The sequence below is a fragment of the Tenrec ecaudatus genome, chromosome 3, assembly GCF_050624435.1.
Source record: "Tenrec ecaudatus isolate mTenEca1 chromosome 3, mTenEca1.hap1, whole genome shotgun sequence".
Classification (NCBI taxonomy): Eukaryota; Metazoa; Chordata; class Mammalia; order Afrosoricida; family Tenrecidae; genus Tenrec; species Tenrec ecaudatus.
In genome coordinates, this window is record NC_134532.1 from 173691400 (window position 1) to 173710148 (window position 18749).

The window sequence follows — 18749 nt, forward strand, 5'->3', positions numbered from 1 at the left end:
AACAATGCTCACAAGGGTTTGCAATGATGGATGATGAAACACAGGTTTAAGGAAATAGCTAAGGTTTCTGGGGCCGATGTGTGAAGTGTGATGGATCTGTTGTATTATGGTGGCTGCCTGGGCTTGGGGTAAGGCTAGCTTTTCTTGCAGCATTACCTACCCTTCTGAGGTTAAAGTTCCATCTTTGGACAGCAAGGAGTGTAATTCCATGTCAGTATACTGTGGCTGGACCTTCGGCAGTGACAAGATGAGGACGGAAGAGGGGTGAGGCTGGTTTGAATTAGTTAGGCTGCGGGCAAACGTGTCTGCTCAGTTGTTTTCCTGTGTCACTGGGGAATCATTAGTTTGATACCCTTCATAATTCTTATACTGTAATCCTTTCCTTATAATGAAAACATTCATTTCTCCTATCTCATTAACTTCTTGGCAGTCTCCTCTATACTTTTTAGACTATTTAAAACTTACTGTCTCCATCCTAATTTTTTGTATAACTGGCCTACTATCCACCCAACATGTAAGGGGCCCAGTGGATAATGGGTGAGAGGGATGCTCATTAATTCCCATGACAGAGACCTGGGAAGGGTGTAAAGAATGAGAGAAGGAAGGCAAAACAGAGAAGGAAGCTCCTGTGTTGACCAGAAAGGACAAAACCTTACCCACTACCTTGATTGTTAACCCCCCTACCCTGGCTCGAGGGTGTTCGGGGTTGTCAAGTCTAGGCCCCGTCAATCCTTGGCAGCTAAGCCCAGTAGCATCAATGGTGGGTCAGAGCTTGGAGGAACTGGCCTTTTTTGGCTGGACACCAAAGGACAGTCAATTCTCCAGTGACTTTGTTGACTGCACGCTGACAAGTCTTGTTGGGTTGACGAGGTTGTGGACAGTGATTGGCCCAGTGGCCTTGCTGGCCACACTTAAAGCAGACTTCCGGAGGTGGTCTGAAACTGCTGTTTCCAGCCTGGGAAGGATGCCAATGTCTTCTTGGTTGTTGAGGGCCTCAGGGCTGCTATCAAAACTTGGGCCTGTAAGTTTGCCTCTGGCGATTTCAGGACTCCCTGTCTGCCTCTGCCTGCTGCTCTCTGGTATTAAAGACTTTAAAGACCATATTTACCAGGTTCCAGACAGGAGTCTGAGGCCTATCTTTGGCCTTTTTTCTTTTTAACTTTTTTAAATGTCTGGAGCTGATTGAGTAATGAAATGTGTGGTGAGGACAGTGGCCCGTACTGGTGAGGTTGGGTCTAACCGGATGTATTGGGTAAGGGACTTTAGCCAGGCAAATTAAAAATGCTGCCTATTTTTATCTAGCTTTTGGGTAATCTCCCTGAGCTTATCAAAATTAACTGTTTGGTGAGAAATTGCCTGGAGATTGGCCAAGCCACACTGGAGCATTTAATTTTGGTGGACCCGGACATCCTGTGCTGCCTGGGTAACTCCAGGCTGGTCCCTGCCTGGTTCCTGCCTTTGTACCCACACAGTAAGGTCAGTTAGATGAACCTGGTCTCCATGCTGCTGGACAGCGGTAAAAACACGTTCTCTTTCATTTGAGGTGAGAGGATGAAAGAACTACAAAAATATGTCATGATAAATTATAGGCTTGAGACAGATGGCAAAACTTTTTGATGTCGGTGGTGGGATTATTGGAAAAGGAACTTAAGTGTTTTTCAATTTGGGATAAGTTAGTGAGAGAGAAGGGAACATGGATGCGGACGATACCTTCAGTGCCCGCAACTTCCTGTAGGGGGCAAAGAAGGGGTTGGTGCCAATGGATATCATGACTGACAAGGGAAGACAAAGGGCCTGGAATGGGGTTCAGTGGAGGGGTGGTATGGAGTTGAGGGGGGTAGTAAAGGGAGGCGATGGGTATCCAGAATATGGAGGAGACCTTACTGGGCTTTCAGGCAAGGAGTCAGTGGGTTCGAAGAAAGATGAAAGGGGAGTACTGTCCGGGGCCTGATTTAGAGTGTTTGGGTAAGAGAACTTGAGCGGGGTGACAGGTTGTACAGAGAGAGAGACGAGAGCAAAGAAGGAAGAAAGCTTGGGTATAGGGGAGCTTAGGCCATTTGCCATTATCTAGTTTATATTGGGGCTAAACTGAATTGCAGTAAAAAACAAGGTGTTTGGGATAGACATGTGGAATTAAGCCAAAGGTTGAGAGGTTAGTTATGAGACACCCTAAAGGTGTGGAAGACTCCAGCTTGGAATTTTTGTTTCCATGCTGAAGGGTTCTTGGAGGAGACTTAACTAGACAATCAGCATCCTGAGTATCCAACTAAGCCTAAGGAATGGGGGTGAGGGGATCCAGGGGAAGGGGGGATCCTGGCTTCCCAGCTCCCCCAGAAAAGGAACAGAGAGACTCAGGTGTCCCCGAATGTCTCTGATGTTTGACGAAGGAAGGGGGCCTCAGCAGCCTCCCAACTCCCTGGCTGTCCTTTGGATGGAGAGGCTCTGATGTGGACCCATTGTTCAGCAGGAATGAATGGACAGAGCCTTTGGTGGAAGAACCTAGCAGTAAGGGGCAGTGGCCGAAATAGCAGAGATAAAATTTAGTCAGGTACTCACTCACAGACATGGTGGATGGCAGCTGAAGGGTCCCGGTCTGAGGGAAGGGGGGATGGAGGAGAGATGGGCGCCACACTTGCCCAAGGGTAAGCGGGGCTGTGTCAAGACACCTCTTACTCCTCCCGGGTTTTGGTACCAAATGAGAGGTAAACTGAGGCACGAGGACAAACAAAGAAAGAAAAAGTTATGAGGGTATAACAGCTCTTTATTAGAAAATAAGCTCCCGGACAAGGTTCCGTGGTCTAGCAAGTAGGCAAGGGAAGTTGCACCCAATGAGGAGAGTGGTGGGTTTTTAAAGGAGGGACCACGGAGGGTCCCTTTGGAAGGGGTTGGGCTGCAGTTTCTGGGGATTTTCCACTGCTGTCATGTTTTTCCTTAGTCTAATTGTCCAGCCATTGCAGGTGGGGAGGAAGACAGTTATTCTTGGAGCCACTTCTGAGAATTGTCCTTTAGCTTTGTTTCCTGGTACATGCAGGGAGAACGGTTGAGGCCCTCACAGCCTGTCCCTGACACAATAATAGGGAGAACAAGCCACTGTAGACCTATGCTCATGTTTGTCAGAGATGGTCATTTAGGTGAGACGGTTGAGCACATGGAGCTGGAGTCAGAGTGTCTGGCTATGGCATCTCCTCTTAAAGTTTCTGCATTTTTACAATGTAAATGGAGGAAAGAGTATTAGATGATCTTGCAAATCTCTTCATGCACTAATGTTATCTGCAGGATTAAGGAACTCTGGGAACAGCTATTCTGGGAAGAACATTAACGGTTACAGTGCAGTGGTGAAAGGACTTTCAACTCACTGCTAGCCCAAAGATTGGAGGTTGAATCTTACCAGCCACTCTGTGGGAGAAAGATTTGCAGTCTGCTTCCATAAAATTGAACACACTTAGGAACCCTAAGGGGAAGTGTGAGCATTTTGTGTATGTGCCACTGTGAATCAATTGACTGGATAGTAATGGGTTTGGTTTGGTTGTAGCTCTGGGAATTGCTTTTAACTATGCCTTAGAACAGCGGTTCTCAACCTTCCTAATGCCGCAACCCTTTAATACAGTTCCTCATGTGTGGTGACACCCTAACCATAAAATTACATCATAACTATAATTTTGCTACTGTTATGAATGGGGCGACCCCTGTGAAAGTATCGTTCAAACCCCCAAAGGGGTTTGAGAACTGCTGACATAGAACAACCTAACAAATATGAGTTTAGGAATATTTTTTTAAAATGATTACCTGTGCTTCATCAATGAATAGTTCCTATAACCAAGGGATGATTCAAGGAACAATATATCTGCTATCAATTGTTCTATAACAAATTACCATAAATTAGCTCTTTAAAACAACACTCATCTATCATCTCAGTTTCTTAGGTCAGGAACTTGGAAAAATTTAGCCCGATGCTCAGTTTCTGGTTCTGCCACAATATTACATTTAAGGTGTTGGTCATGACTGGGAACTTATCTGAGGACTAGACTGGGGAAGGATAATCTTTCAAGCCCATTTGTTGTTGGAAGAATTTAATTTCCTTCTTGACTAAAGGCTGTCTTCAGATTCCTGCCGTGCACACCTCTTCAATATGAGAACTTGTTTCTTCAAAGTCTAAAGGAAGACCCCGAGCAAAATAGAAGTTGCGATCTTATATAGTCTAATTGTCATGGAAGAGAAATTGTATCGCCTTCTATTGATTTGAAGCAAGTCACTAGGCTACACTGCCAAAGGGGAAGGGCTTAAACAAAGACTCTTACCAATAGGCAAGTATAATTGGGAGACATGTCTGCTACAAAAAATGTCCTGATTTTTAGAGTGTAGAGTTTTAAAATCGTCAATTCTATAAATATACTTAAAAGTTAGTTTCTTTGCCAAAAATAAAGTGAGACCCAATGACAATGCAGAATCCTAATTGGGAATCATGGATATTAGTAGACTCAATTTCAGTAGATTCATAGTGACCCTTCAAGAAAAGGTGGACCTTCCCCTGTCAGTTTCTGAGACTGTAACTCTTCATGGGAGTATTCAACCTCATGTTTCTCCCTCCAAACGGCTGGTGATGTCAAACTACCTCTTTTGTGGTTAATTGTCCAATACATAACCACTACTCCACCAGGGCTCCTTATTAGTAGACCACTGATATTAAAATATACTCTTTCATTTAATTAAAGGTATTTAGTGAAATGAAATAAATTTCCTTCTCTGAAAATTATATTGTGATTTTTAAGATGCTAGTATGGGCCGGGAGCTAATTGAGGGATGTATGAACATTAAAAAATATATAATTTATTGGAGGCTCTTGCAACCATCCATGCATCAATTGTGTCAAGCATATTTAGATATATGTTGTCATAATCATTTTTGAAACATTTGCTTTCTATTTGAGCCCTTGGTATCAGCTCCTTGCTTTTCCCTCCTACCACTCCCATTCTCGTGACTCCTTGATAAATTGTAAATTATTATTATTTTCACATCTTTCACCGACCACTGTCTCTCTTCACCCAGGGTTCTGTTGTTCATCCCCCTTGGGGGGCGGGGTGGGTGGGGTTATTTATTCATCATTGTGATTGGTTTCCCCTTCTTCCCTCCTCACACCTTCCCTCTACCCGCTACTCCATTTCTGTTACTGAGGGATTCTATCTGTTGTGAGTTCTTCTTTGTACCAGTATACATGCTCTGGTCTACCCAGAACTTAAAGGCAGGACTGGAGTCATGATAGTGGGGGGTGAGGAAGCCTCAAAGAGCCAGAGGAATATTGTGTGCTTCATCAGTGATATATTGTGCCCTGGTTGACTCATCCCTTCCATGTGACCCTTCAGTGAGGGGATGTCCTATTGTCTACAGATGGGTTTTGGGTCTCTACTCTGACCCACCTCATTCTCAGCAATATGGTTATCTTTTTTCTGGGGCGGGGGAGAGGTCTTCTGATGCCTGTTATCTGATCCCATCAACACCACAGGATAACACAGGCTGGTGTGCTTCTTCCTTGTGGGCTTTTTGGTTCTCTGCTAGATGGTCACTTGTTTAACTTCAAGCCTTAAAGACCCCAGACCCTCTATCTTTTGGTAGCCGAGTACCATCCACTTTCTTCACCACATTGGCTTATGGACCCATTTTGTCTTCAGTGATTGTGTTGGGAAAGTGAGCACCACAGAATGGCAGCTTGTTAGAACAAAATGTTCTTGTATTGAGGGAGGGCTTGAGCAGAGGCCCAAATTCTGTCCATTTACTCAATGTATTGCCATATAAATATATGTACATAGGACAATATCTCTATTTTTATGAATAATATATTTATGTAAGTACATACCAATGTTTTTACCTCTATCCATAGCTCTGCTTCCTAGATCTTTCCTCTATTTTTTATGAACATTTTTTGTTGCCATTTATGTTTCTTTCCTGGAATCCTAAAAGTATCTCAAAATAAAAAGCTATAAAAAAGTTTTTCGTAAAATTTAAAAATCCATTAAACTGAATAGCCTACAATATGGTGATAGCTTATGCAATACTTTTAATTCTATATACTGACCAAGACTTATTTTGTAGTTAAATGTCTCAATATTTGTGGATCCATCATAATTAAAAAATTATTCCCTAAAATATTTATAGGCTAAAAGTATCATTTGTTTTTGTAGATAACATCATTTTATAAATCATTCTTAATGAAAACATTATAAAAATTCCATTAATGTCTATATAATAGCATTATTTCTTCATCTATCAAATGCCTCAAAAATAAGTATAGAGGTAGTGTAAGATTTTTTTCTCTTTAAAGTTAGTTGAAGTGCATTAGGAATTTTTGACAGCACCACGTGCACTTGACACATAAATTAAAATTAAAAATCAACATTTCTAAAATAGTATTATGGCAGCCCACACCGACCCCTCCCCTGGGCTGCATACTAGTGTTTCATGGTTGTTTTTTTAGTTATAGACTGTTTGTTGCTTGGATATAGGCACTTATATTCCCAAATAGTATGGCCCATCTCACCCACTGTCTCATATGATGAAGCACAAAGTGCTCCAACCCCTCATAGGCAGTTGAATTGCATCCAAACTGAGAACAAATGGCGTTCATTTTCTTCACTATTTGAAATACTTGCTCGTTATTAATACTCTATCACTATTTCACATGTCCTGGTTATGCAATTTAAAGCTTATAAGTCTCAGTTGGTTATACCTCTTAAGAGAGCTATTCTCAAACACTCTGGACATTTTTCTTAGACTCTGTTTTTAGAATGGTCCTGAATGATGTTTTAATGACTCACTACATTCCCAGGACAAATTTCGAGGAAAATATATGTTACCTTTAGAAATTTAGCAAAGCTGGTCAGATTTTCAGAGCTCCTCTGGGAAGTGTTGTGTTGTAGAATGTATTTTGAGTTTCAGAATGTCAGGGGTAAAAGGACTATGAAAAAAATCAGCTTTTCTAACCCCTTCATTTCTGATGATAAAACTGAATCTTGGAGGAAAGGAACTGTTAACCCAGGACCAGACAGTGGACATGTGAACCTTGGAATATGTTGGACATATGTTATTATCTTGGGGAAAGGTCAGTGACAAGAAGTCAGTTTCTGAGTTATTCACCTGTGAAATATGAAAGGAATTTTTGAGGCCCTTGTGTGAAATGCCAGTGATGCTGCCATACAAAATACGGATAAATAATTAAATGATCAAAAAATATGAATTCAGAAATCAGATAAAATCCAGAAACACTTGGATGAGTGGAGGCATTGAATGTTGGTTGATTTTCCAGTGATCTTTTTACCTCACAAGTCAAGTACATTTTCTGCTTTTTAATGAGCGTGTCTACCTCTCATGTGGCCATTTGTGGTAGCCTGGGAATTGCTATGATGCTGGAAGCTATGCTCCTGGTGTTTCAAATACCAGCAGGGTCACCGATGTTTTATACAAGAGCTTCCAGACTATGGAGTGATAATGAATAATCAATAGATGATACACTTCTAGGGATTTACCAATGAAAGCCTTATGAATAGCAGAAAAGATTGTCCAATATAGTGCTAAAAGGTGAGTCTCTTGGATGGGAAAATCTTTAAAATGTTACAGTAAAAGAGCAGACCTCAATGACTCAGATGGATCAAATTTTTTCAAGACCACTACTTGCTGATGAGGCAAATCTCAAAACAAGAAGAGACAGCTGCACTATCCATTAATAATCAGAATGTGCAAGGCATGAAGAATGTAGCTAAGAAAATTGGAAGTTGAGAAAACTGAAATGGAATGCATAAGGATGGATAGCCTAGGCACTAGTGAGTTGATGTGGTCTGCTATTGGTTATTTTGAATAAGATAAACTTGTAGCTTACCGTGCTTGGAATGACAAATTTAAGAGGAAGGGCATAATTTTAATTGTCAAAAGGGCATTTCACGATATATCTTGAAGTCCAATCATGTTTGTGATAGGACAGTAGCAATATTTTTACCAAATAGTGCAGATTGCATTAGGTTGGGTTCTCCAAAGCCAGTGACGCTGTATGTGTAATATATTGAAAGAGATTCATATAAAGAAATGGCTTACCCAATTATAGAAACAGAGAAGTCAAATCCAGTTCAAGTCTGGCTTCTCTTGACTCATAGAAGCTGATGAGCAGGAAGCAGGATGATGGAGGAACAGCAGGGGGCACAGGCGGGTTGATGCAGGGATCCAAAGTCACCCAGATGAATCCACCATTAGTAGTCAACTGGCAGCTTCTGTGGTAGGCAGATGAAGCAACAAGAGGTCGAGGACCAGACACAAGATCCAGCTCCAGCAGAAGGCAAAGGGCCAAAGATAGTTTAACTCTGCCCAGTCTCTCTGTTAAACAAAAGGCTATGACACCAAAGAGGTATCATTAAGCTGCAACACAATTGGTAAACTGAGCTTACTCAAGATTGCCTACTTGACATAATCCCCAACCATCATATAGATAATACAATTATCACTCAATTTAATATACCAACCACTAAGCCAGTGATGAAGAAATTGAAGAATGCTGCCAACGACTTCATTTTGAACTTGATCAAACATGCAATCAAGATGCGTTGCGAATTTTCAGTGACTGAAATAGGAAATTTGAAAATGAAGAGTAAGATCAGTAGTTGGAAAATGGGGCCTTGTTGATAGAAATGCAGCTGGAGATTTCATAATAGAATTTTGCAAGACCAATGAGTTCTTCACTACAAGTACCTTTGTCAATGTAAATGGTGACTACACACATGGAACTTGCTAGATGGCATACATGGGTATCGCATTGACTACATCTCTAGGTAGAGATGTTTGAGAAGTTCAATATCATCAGTGAAAACCAGTCCAGGGGACAGCAGTATAATAGATCATCAATTGTTCATATGTAAGTTCAGATTGAAACTGAAGACTATGAAAACAATTCCATGAGGACTAAAATATGATTTTAAATACATCCCATCTAACTTTAGAGACTATGTGAAGGGCAGATTTTGCACAGTGAAAATTAATGATAGAAGACTTGGTGAACTGTGGGATGATATCAAGAGCATCATATAGGATGGAAGCAAAAGCTGGTGCCTGACTACTCAAAGATATAGCATCTGGGGTCTTAAAGGCTTGAAGTGAAACAAGTGGCCATCCAGCACAGAAACAACAAGCCCACATGGAAGAAGCACACCAGCCTATGCGATCATGAGGTGTCACTGGACGTGAGTAACAGGCATCAGAACACCCATAACAAACAAACAAACAAAACCCATGAAAAACATATCTGTAGACAATGGAACATACCCCCGCAGAGGGGTCACAGGGAAGGGATGAGTCAACCAAGGTGCAGTAAAGCACCGATGAAACACACAATTGTCCTCTGGTTCCTTGAGGCTTCCTCAACCCCACTATCATGACTCAAGTGCTGCTTCTCTCTTCGGACTAGACCAGTGCATGCGTACAGGTATAGATAAGAGACAAGAGCTCACAACACATGGAATCCAGGAACAGGATCAGGAATAGTGATACCAGGAAGGTAGGGGGGAAACTGGGAAGGAGGGGAGCAAGTGGGAACGATAATACTCATTGACACATAACCTCACACACCCCTCCAGGGTGAAGAACAACAGAAACAATGAGGAAAGCGAAACAGCAGCCGGTGTGAAATATGGAAATAATAATAAGTTATAATCTTTCACGAGATCACGGTAGGGGAGATATAGAGAAAAGAGAGAAGCTCATACCAAGGGCTCAAAAGAAAGTAAATGTGTAGAAAAGAACAATGGTAACATATGTACAAATATGTCTGATACAATTGATGTTTGGATTGTAATAAGAGTTGTAAGAACCCCCAATAAAATGATCTTTTAAATTATAAAAATAAAAAGACAGAAAAGTAAGAAAAAACAAAGTGGCTGTCAGAAGAGACTCTGAACTTTCTCTTGAATGTAGAGAGACTAAGAGAAGTAGAAGAAATGCTTACATAAATGAGTTGAACAGAAATGTTGTAAAGACATTCCAAGAAGACAAAGCAAAGAATTATAACAAAATGTGCAAAGACCCGGAGCAGTAAAACCAAAAAGGAAGAACACACTCAGCATATCCCAGACTGAAAGAAATGCAAGCTTCAAGTGGTGATATTGATTGACTGATTCTACAGGCAAAATACGGAATCATGCAGGAAGCATTAAAAGAGGGTGGAAGGAATACATGGCGCCACTGTACCATACAGAATTGGTTGATATTCAGTCATTTTAAGAGCTCACAAATGATCAGAACCCAATGGTATTGAAGGAAGAAGTCCAAGTTGCACTGAAGGCCCTAGTGAAAAACAGGGCTCCAGGAATTGACAGAACGCCAACCGGAATGTTTCAACCAGCCGGTGAAGCACTGCAAACACTCACTAGTCTATGCCAAAAAACACTGGCACATAGCTATCTGGCCAACTAGTCATCTGGACTGAAATAGATACATGTTGGTGCCCATTTCAAAGAAAAGTGACACGACACAATGCAGACATTATCAAACTATAACATTAATATCATATGCAGGTAAAATTTTGCTGAAAATAATCAAACAATGGGTATAGGAGCACACTGATAGGGAGCTGTCAGAAATTCTAGTCAGATTCAGAACAGGACATCCATTAAGGGAGGGATATCATTGCTGATGTCAGATGAGAAGTTGTTTACTTTTGTTTTGTTGACAAAGGCATTTGACTGTATGGGTCACAACAAACGTGCGTAACGTTGCAAAGAATGGGAATTGCAGAACACTTAAATTCAGAACATAGCAAAAGGCTCATTTACAATCTGTGATGTGCAGATGACACAATCCTTTATTTTAAAATTTTTTTACAGTTTTATTGGCACATAATCCATAAATCATATAATTCAATAGTTCAGTCATATCAAGAAGGATTGTACAATCATTACCCCAATTTTAGAGCCCCCCCCTTTTTTCATGGTTAAATTGCTTTTTAAATGAGTTGTGTAATCATAATCCCTTCTAGGGTTCCTTCCCCCTCCCACATACATTGTTTGCTCCCCCAATCTTTATGCATCTACTCCTGTGCTTCAGAAACTGGAAAACCAAAAAGAAACAATAAAAAACAGAAACATAAAAAATTGGTAAGGATAAAATAATAATACAAAGATAAAAATACAAAGAAAGAAAAGACCACCATTAGTATTTAAAAGTCTACGGAAGAAATTTTGTCATGAAATAAGCAACAAATACTGGCACTTAAAACAATTTCAGGTTGGATCAAGAGGGAGGTCAACTGACCAAGGATCATTCTCAATCCAGTATAATCATGGTTACAATGATCTCTATCTGATAGTAAAGCTGTTCAATACCCTGGCTTGTGGCTAGAGGCTATCTGCCAGTGGCTTAGTCTGACTAGATATTCTGCAAATGGACTTTGGGTTCCCATCTTCCTCCATAGACTTCGATAAATTGGGTGTTCGCAATTTAGGTTCTGATACTTTTCCCTTTGTCATATTTGACTTTTGTTTTTGTCATCTTTGTATCACAGAAGCTGGTGTGGTTCTTCCATTTGAACTTAGCTGACTCCTTGTTTAAATGGCTGCTTGTTTGAATACAAGCCTTTAAGACCCCAGACATTATTCCGATTGATAGCCAGGCACCATCTGCTTTGCTTACCACTTTGCTGTAGCACCCTAATCTTAAGTGATCATTTCATGAAGGTGAGTATCAAGCAGGGCCATTTTACCAGAACTAATTGTTCTTAGATTAGGGCTAGAGTTCAGTGGGGGCCCATAATCCATATGCTTGTCCTTGGGATATGCATGACTCAAATATACTGTCGTGATCCTATTATGGCAAATTCAAAACCCCATAAGACTAGCCACTCCAACAACAGAAACAAACCAACTAGCAAACAACAAAAGACAAACAAACAAAAACTAGCTATCTAAAGTCAGGAAAACAAAAAAACCCATGGGAACAGTAAAGTAAAACCTTGTCAATCATCCCCCTGGGGTATAGGGTGATTATACTTACAACATGATCAAATTTTCTAATGACACAGTACTCTGGATACTCAGTATGAGTCTGTGCAAGTACAACTCAGAAGTTGTTGTTCCACACAAGTTCAGTCTCCCATTTGATTGAGCTCTGTTTTCCTCAAGAATGGAGTTGGGTGCCAGGAGGATACTTCTTTGATCAATTATCGAAAGTTCCGATCCCTGCCCAACAGATTAAAACCTGTCATGTCACTGTGAAGGATACATTGAGATACTAAATGTATGGTGATTCTTGATTCCTTTCCATTGGACAGCCCCCAAGCCAGGGGTTCCCCACAAAGTCCAATGACCGCCACTTCCACAGGTCTGGGCAGCCACTCTGCTTCCTCTCCCATCCGAGTACTCCAGTCCACAGTCCAAGGGTGCAGGCACCTTTGGGAAAGGGCTCAGTTCATTCTGCTGGGCCTCTATGTTAAGTCCTTCTGGTGTAGGCCCTGGATCATGCCAGGCTGCCTGCAAGGTTAATGTCCAAGGTCATCATGGTGCTTAGTCCATGGTGTGGTTCACTGGGGGTTGGGTAGAAGCGTTTTCAGAGTGTCTACCCAGGAACGTAAAATCTGATCCATTGTCCCCCTGGGTTCCCTTCAATCATTATTTGGCATCCGTCCTGATGGGAGGTTACTTCTCCCCAATAACTCACCATAGTCACCAACAGAACTATCAGTGTCTCCTCCAAAATGTATATGTTCCTCTCCCCTGCTCTTGGCTTGATTTTCAGGCAAGGTCAGATGACACAAGCTTATGTGCTGAAAGTCAGGAGGACTTGAAGCACTTACTAACCACAAACTGCAAACTTCAGTATGAATAGTATCTCAATATAAAGAAGACTGAAATCCTCACAACTGGACCATCACGTGATGATTCACCAAAATAGCATACAGATCATTGTCTTTGTGAACTGTATTATGCCAATGACCTTGGTATACCCTTATTATACTAGGATCCTGAGTCTGTAGACCAAATAGCTCACTTTTCAATGTGCTTATGTCTAAGAAGTCTTCAAAACGCCATCCTCTATATATTCCACCACATTTAGGAATATATTTCCAGCAAAAGTAAATAGACACATGCAAACATCCTCTGTCAAATCTATGTATATTTATGAGCTCAGCTTGCTCAGATATCCAAGCATCTACTCATAGATCACCACAATTTCAGGATTGTGTATATAATATTTGCCTCTGTTGCCTCGAACTCTTGCAAACTTCCCAATTTCTTATCTGTCTTTTAAAAATATCATTTTATTGGGGCTCGTACAACTATTATCATTATCCATATATACATTTATTGTGTCAAGCACATTTGTACATTCGTTGTCATCATCATTCTCAAAATATTTACTTTCTACTTGAGCCCTTGATACCAGCCCCTCATTTTCCCTCTCCCTCCCTGCTCCCCCTCCCTCATGAACCCTTGATAATTTATAAATTATTATTATTTTGTCATATCTTACACTGCCCAATGTCTCCCTTCACCCACTTTTCTGTTGTCCATTCGCCAGGGAGGAGGTTATATGTAGATCCTTGTAATCTGTTCTCCCTTTCTCCCTCACCTTCCCTCCACCCTCCCGGAATCACCACTCTCACTGTTGATCCTGAAGTGATCATCTGTCCTGGATTCCCTCTGTTTCCAGTTCCTATCTGTACCAATGTACATCCTCTGGTCTAGCCAGATTTGTAAGGTAGAACTGGGATCATGATAGTGCGGGGAGTAAGCATTTAAGAACTAGAGGAAAGTTGTATGTTTCATCATTGCTACCCTGCACCCCGACTGGCTCATCTCCTGCCCAGGACCCTTTTGTAAGGGGGGTTCCAGTTGCTTACAGATGGGTTTTGGAGATCTTGTCTGTCTTTTAACCCAGGGCTTCTCATCCCTTCTTTCTGTTCCCACTCCAGTTAAATATCAAAGAATGCTTCTTTTAGTGTGAAAAAATTTTACTGATTGTTTACCATAGTGACGTCATACAATAGACTAACTTCACATAGTATAATGCCCTTCAGGCTTACCAATATTATGTAATCATCATGCTGAGTGAAACAGATTCGTGGTTATTTTTTAATATTGTCTAGTAGTCCATTGTGTATTTGTAAGAAGGCTAGTTTTTCCATTTTCCACTGATGGACAGTTAGGTTGTATCTATCTTTTTGTGAGTAGTGTTGTGATGAACATGGGTGTTCATAGATATATTCATGCAATGGAAAGCCATAAAAAGATACTAAGATAAAAATAAAAGATATACTAAGTAGAGATATTCTGGGGCCTTATGTTACTTCTACTTCCAACTTTTTGATTAAGTGCCATACCACTTTCCAGAGTGATTGTACGATATGTTTGTTGGCCATTTGAACATCTTCATTGGTGAAGTATCTGTTCATGTCCTCTGCCCAGTTTGACATTGGGTTATTTATCTTTTGCTTTTAAGTTTTTAAAAATACATTTATAGATTAGTCACTTGTCTGATATGTTATTGTAAAAAATGGGTCACTTAGTTATTGGGTTCTCTGTTTACCCTTTTGTTGAAATCTTTTGTTGAATACAGTGCCTAATTGTTAGGAGCTCCCAATCATCTATTTTATCTCCTGTTGTTTGTGTTTTTCATTATGTTTGTGCATGCTTTCATTATGCTGACTTATGCCAGGTATTAGGGCCCCTAAATTTTCCCTCATATTTCATTGATAAGCTTTATAATTTTAGGGTTCACATTCAGGTCTTTGATGTATATGTTGTGAGATATGGTTTCCTGTTTCCTTCTTTTTTTAAGTTTTAAAAAATTGTTTTATTAGGGACTTATACCACTAATCACAATCAATACATGCATCAATTGTGTAAAGCACATTTGTACATTCATTGCCTTCATCATTCTCAAAACATTTGCTCTCCATGTAAGCCCCTGGCATCAGATCCTCTTCCTTCCCCATTCCCCCCTCCTTCCCCATTCCCCCCTCCCTCATGAAACCTTGATAATTTATAAATTATATTTTGTAATATCTTGCCCTTTCTGACATCTCCTTTCACCCACTTTTCTGTTGTCCATCCACCCAGGGAGGAGATCACATGTAGATCCTTGTAATCGGTTCCCCCTTTCCAACCCACCCTCCCTCTACCCTCCCAGTCTCACCACTCACACCACTGGTCCTGAACAGATCATCCACCCTGAATTCCCTGTGTTTCCAGTTCCCATTTGTACCAGTGTACATACTCTGGTCTAGCCATACTTGCAAGGTAGAATTGGGATCATGATAGTGGAGGGGGTCGGGGGGTGGAGGAAGTATTTAGGAATTAGAGGAAAGTTGTATTTTTCATTGTTGCTATATCACACCCTGACTAGTTCGTCTCCTCCCTGAGACCCCTCTGCCAGGAGATCTCCAGTGGCCTACAAATGGGCTTTGGATCTCTACTATGCACTCTCCCCCTCATCCACTATGGTAAGATTTTTTGTTCTGATGATGCCTGATACATGATCCCTTTGACACCTTGTAATAGCACAGGCTGGTGTGCTTCTTCCATGTGGCCTTTGTTGCTTCTGAGCTAGATGGCCGCTTGTTTATCTTCAAACCTTTAAGACCCCAGATGCTATATCTTTTGATAGCCTGGCACCATCAGCTTTCTTCGCCACGTTTGCTTAAGCACCCATTTATCTTCAGCGATTGTATCATGGAGGTGAGCACACAGTGATATGATTTTCTTTCTTTGATGCCTGAAAACTGATCCCTTCGCACCTCGTGATCACACAGACTGGTGTGTTTCTTCCATGTGGGCTGTGTTGCTTCTGAGCTAGATGGCTGCTTGTTTACCTTCAAGCCTTTAAGACCCCAGATGCTATATCTTTTGATAGCCGGGCACCATCAACGTCCTTCACCACATTTGATTATTCACCCACTTTGTCTTCAGCGGTTGTGTCAGGAAGGTGAGCATCATAGAATGCCAATTTAATAGAAGAAAGTATTCTTGCATTGAGGGAGTACTTCAGTGGAGGCCCAATGTTCTTCTGCTACCTTAATAATAAACCTATAAATATATGCACATAGTTCTATTTCCTCATCCTCATACATGAATATATTTGCATATGTACATGTCTTTATCTGGAGCTCTGTAAGTGTCCTTTGCCTCCCAGCTCTTTCCTCTATTTCCTTTGAACTTCCTCCTGTCCCACTATCATGCTCAGTCCCCATCAGGGATTCAGCAATTCCTCTTGGTTATATTACCCTTGACCATGCCTTACCAGGCGTCCTATACCCTCCTCACCACCGATTTGTATCATTTGTTGTTCCCTTTTCTCTGGGTTTGTTAATACCACTTCCTTTCCCCACCTCCCCCTCTCCCATGTCCCCCTGGAACTGTCGGTCCAGTTGTTTTCTCCTCCAGATTGTTCATCCAGTCTATCTTATTTAGACAGACCTGCAGGGATAATAACATGCACAAAAACAAGACAGAGCAAAACCAACCAATGATATACAACAAAACAACAACAAACCATTGACAAAAAAAACCCAAAACAAAACACAGCAAGAAAGAAAAGAATGTAGTTAGTTCAAGGATCATTTGTTGGCCTTTAGGAATGTTTTCCAGTCCAGTCTGTTGGGGCACCACGCCCTGGCCCAAAGTCCACTTTCAGTGTTCCCTAGGGACCTCACTGTTCCATTCCCTTGCTGTTCTGTTGCACCCGTTTAGTGTTTTGCCTCAGTGTGGCACGATCAGATAAGGTGCAGTTCTCACACTGTGTCTCCTGTGTTGTCCCCTGTAGGGCTATGGGCCAGTGAGGGACGCCATGTCTCATACTGTGGATGGCCATGCAGTCTACTCTGTGGACTGGGTGCTCTAATTGGGATCATCATCCTCAAGGCCTGGTGGGCCAGGATGTGCTCCACTCTCTCTTCCTCCCCCTTCATCTGCTCCAGTGTGCTCCAATCAGATATGTCCCTCTCCCGGAGCTGCAGATTCAATACCATATTTTGAAATAAATTCTTCTGGGGAGAGGGGCAGGTGTCCACTTATTAGTTGGGATTGTGGCCGGCTCTCCAGAACTCTCCACTGGTTCCCTACTCCATTCTGACATGTTCTATTCACATCTTGGCGTACTGGGTTGAAGTTTGGTCCTTCTTTCCCTGTGGAGATATAAATAATATCCTCCCCTTGGGAGGGTTAGTGCCCTGTGCCCCGCTACCCATTTCTTTTTTTATTATTGTTATTTTTTTCCCTTCCCCCACCTCTTTTTAGTTGTCCACCCTGTGTATCCCTGTATTTGATCTGGTCCCTGCCATATAACCTGGTCCTCACCCCAGGAATGTTTGTATGCAGTACCTTTCCCTATGTTCCTTTTGCATGTTTCTTTTTTAAAGCTTACCTCAATGGACTCATGTTGTACTTGTCCTTTTGTGCTTGACTTACTTCGCTTAGCATGATTTCCTCCAGTTCTTCCCATGTAGTGATGTGCTTCATACGTTCATCACTGCTTTTTTTGCGATGCGTAGTACCACAGTTTTTTTAATCCAATCATCAGATGATGGAAATTTGGGTTGCTTCTAACTCCTTGCAATTGTGAATTATGCAGCAATGAACATTGGAGCACAGATGTCTGGCCTTGGTTTGTTTCTTGCCTCTTCAGGGTATATGCCCAGTAGGGGGATGACTGGGTCATATGGCAACTCGATTTCCATCTGTTTTAGATATCGCCAGATCGATACATACTTACAAGTCCACCAGCAGTGGATGAGAGTTCCTGTCTCCCCACAGCCCCTCCAAAATTTGTTGCTTACTGAATTTTTGAATTGGGCTAACTTTGAGGGTGTTAAGTGGTGCCTCATTGTTGTTTTAATTTGCATTTCTCTTATGGCTAAAGATCGGGAACATTTTCACATATGTTTTGTTGGCCATTTGGATTTCTGCCCCTGTGAAACTTCTGTTCAGGGCCTTTGCCCACCTTTCAAGTGGGCAATTAGTTTTTTTTTTCTTTTTGGAAGCTTGCAGAGTATTGTAGATTTTAGTAATAAGGCCTTTGTCTGATGTGTCATTGCTGAAGATGTTTTCCCAGTCCGTGGACTCTCTTATTACTCTCTTGCTGAATTCTTTCGATGTACACAGGTGTTTTATCTTCAGTATATCCCATTTGTCAATTTGTGCCTCCTGTGTGTCCTTCCCTATTTCTGATAGTCTATGTATTCCCTGTGCCAAAGTTCTTAAGATTGTCCCAATCCCCTCATTTAGGGCCCTAATAGTTTGGGTTTTAACTTCAAGATCTGTGATCCATCTTGAGTTTATTCTTGTGCATGGAGTGAGATAAGGGTCTTGCTTCATTTTTCTTTAGGTGAATATCCATTTTTTCCAGCACCACTTGTTTAAGAGGGCATCTGCTTCCCATTTGATATTTTTGGAGCCCTTATCAAAGATAAGTTGCATGTATGCTGATGATTTTATTTCTGGGTGTTCAGTTCTTTTCCATTGGTCTGAGTATCTGTCATTGTACCAATACCATGCGATTTTGACAACTGTGGCTGTATAGTATGTGCTAACGTCAGGTAAAGCAAGCCCTCCCACTGTGTCCTTCTTCTTGAGGAGTTCTCTGCTAATTCTGGGCTTCTTCCCTGTACATATGAAGTTGGTAATCAGTTTTTCCATTTCTTTGAAGAAAGATGAGGGTAATTGTATCGGAATTGTTATAAACTTATATGGTGCCTTTGGCAGTACTGATATCTTAACTATATTGTCTTC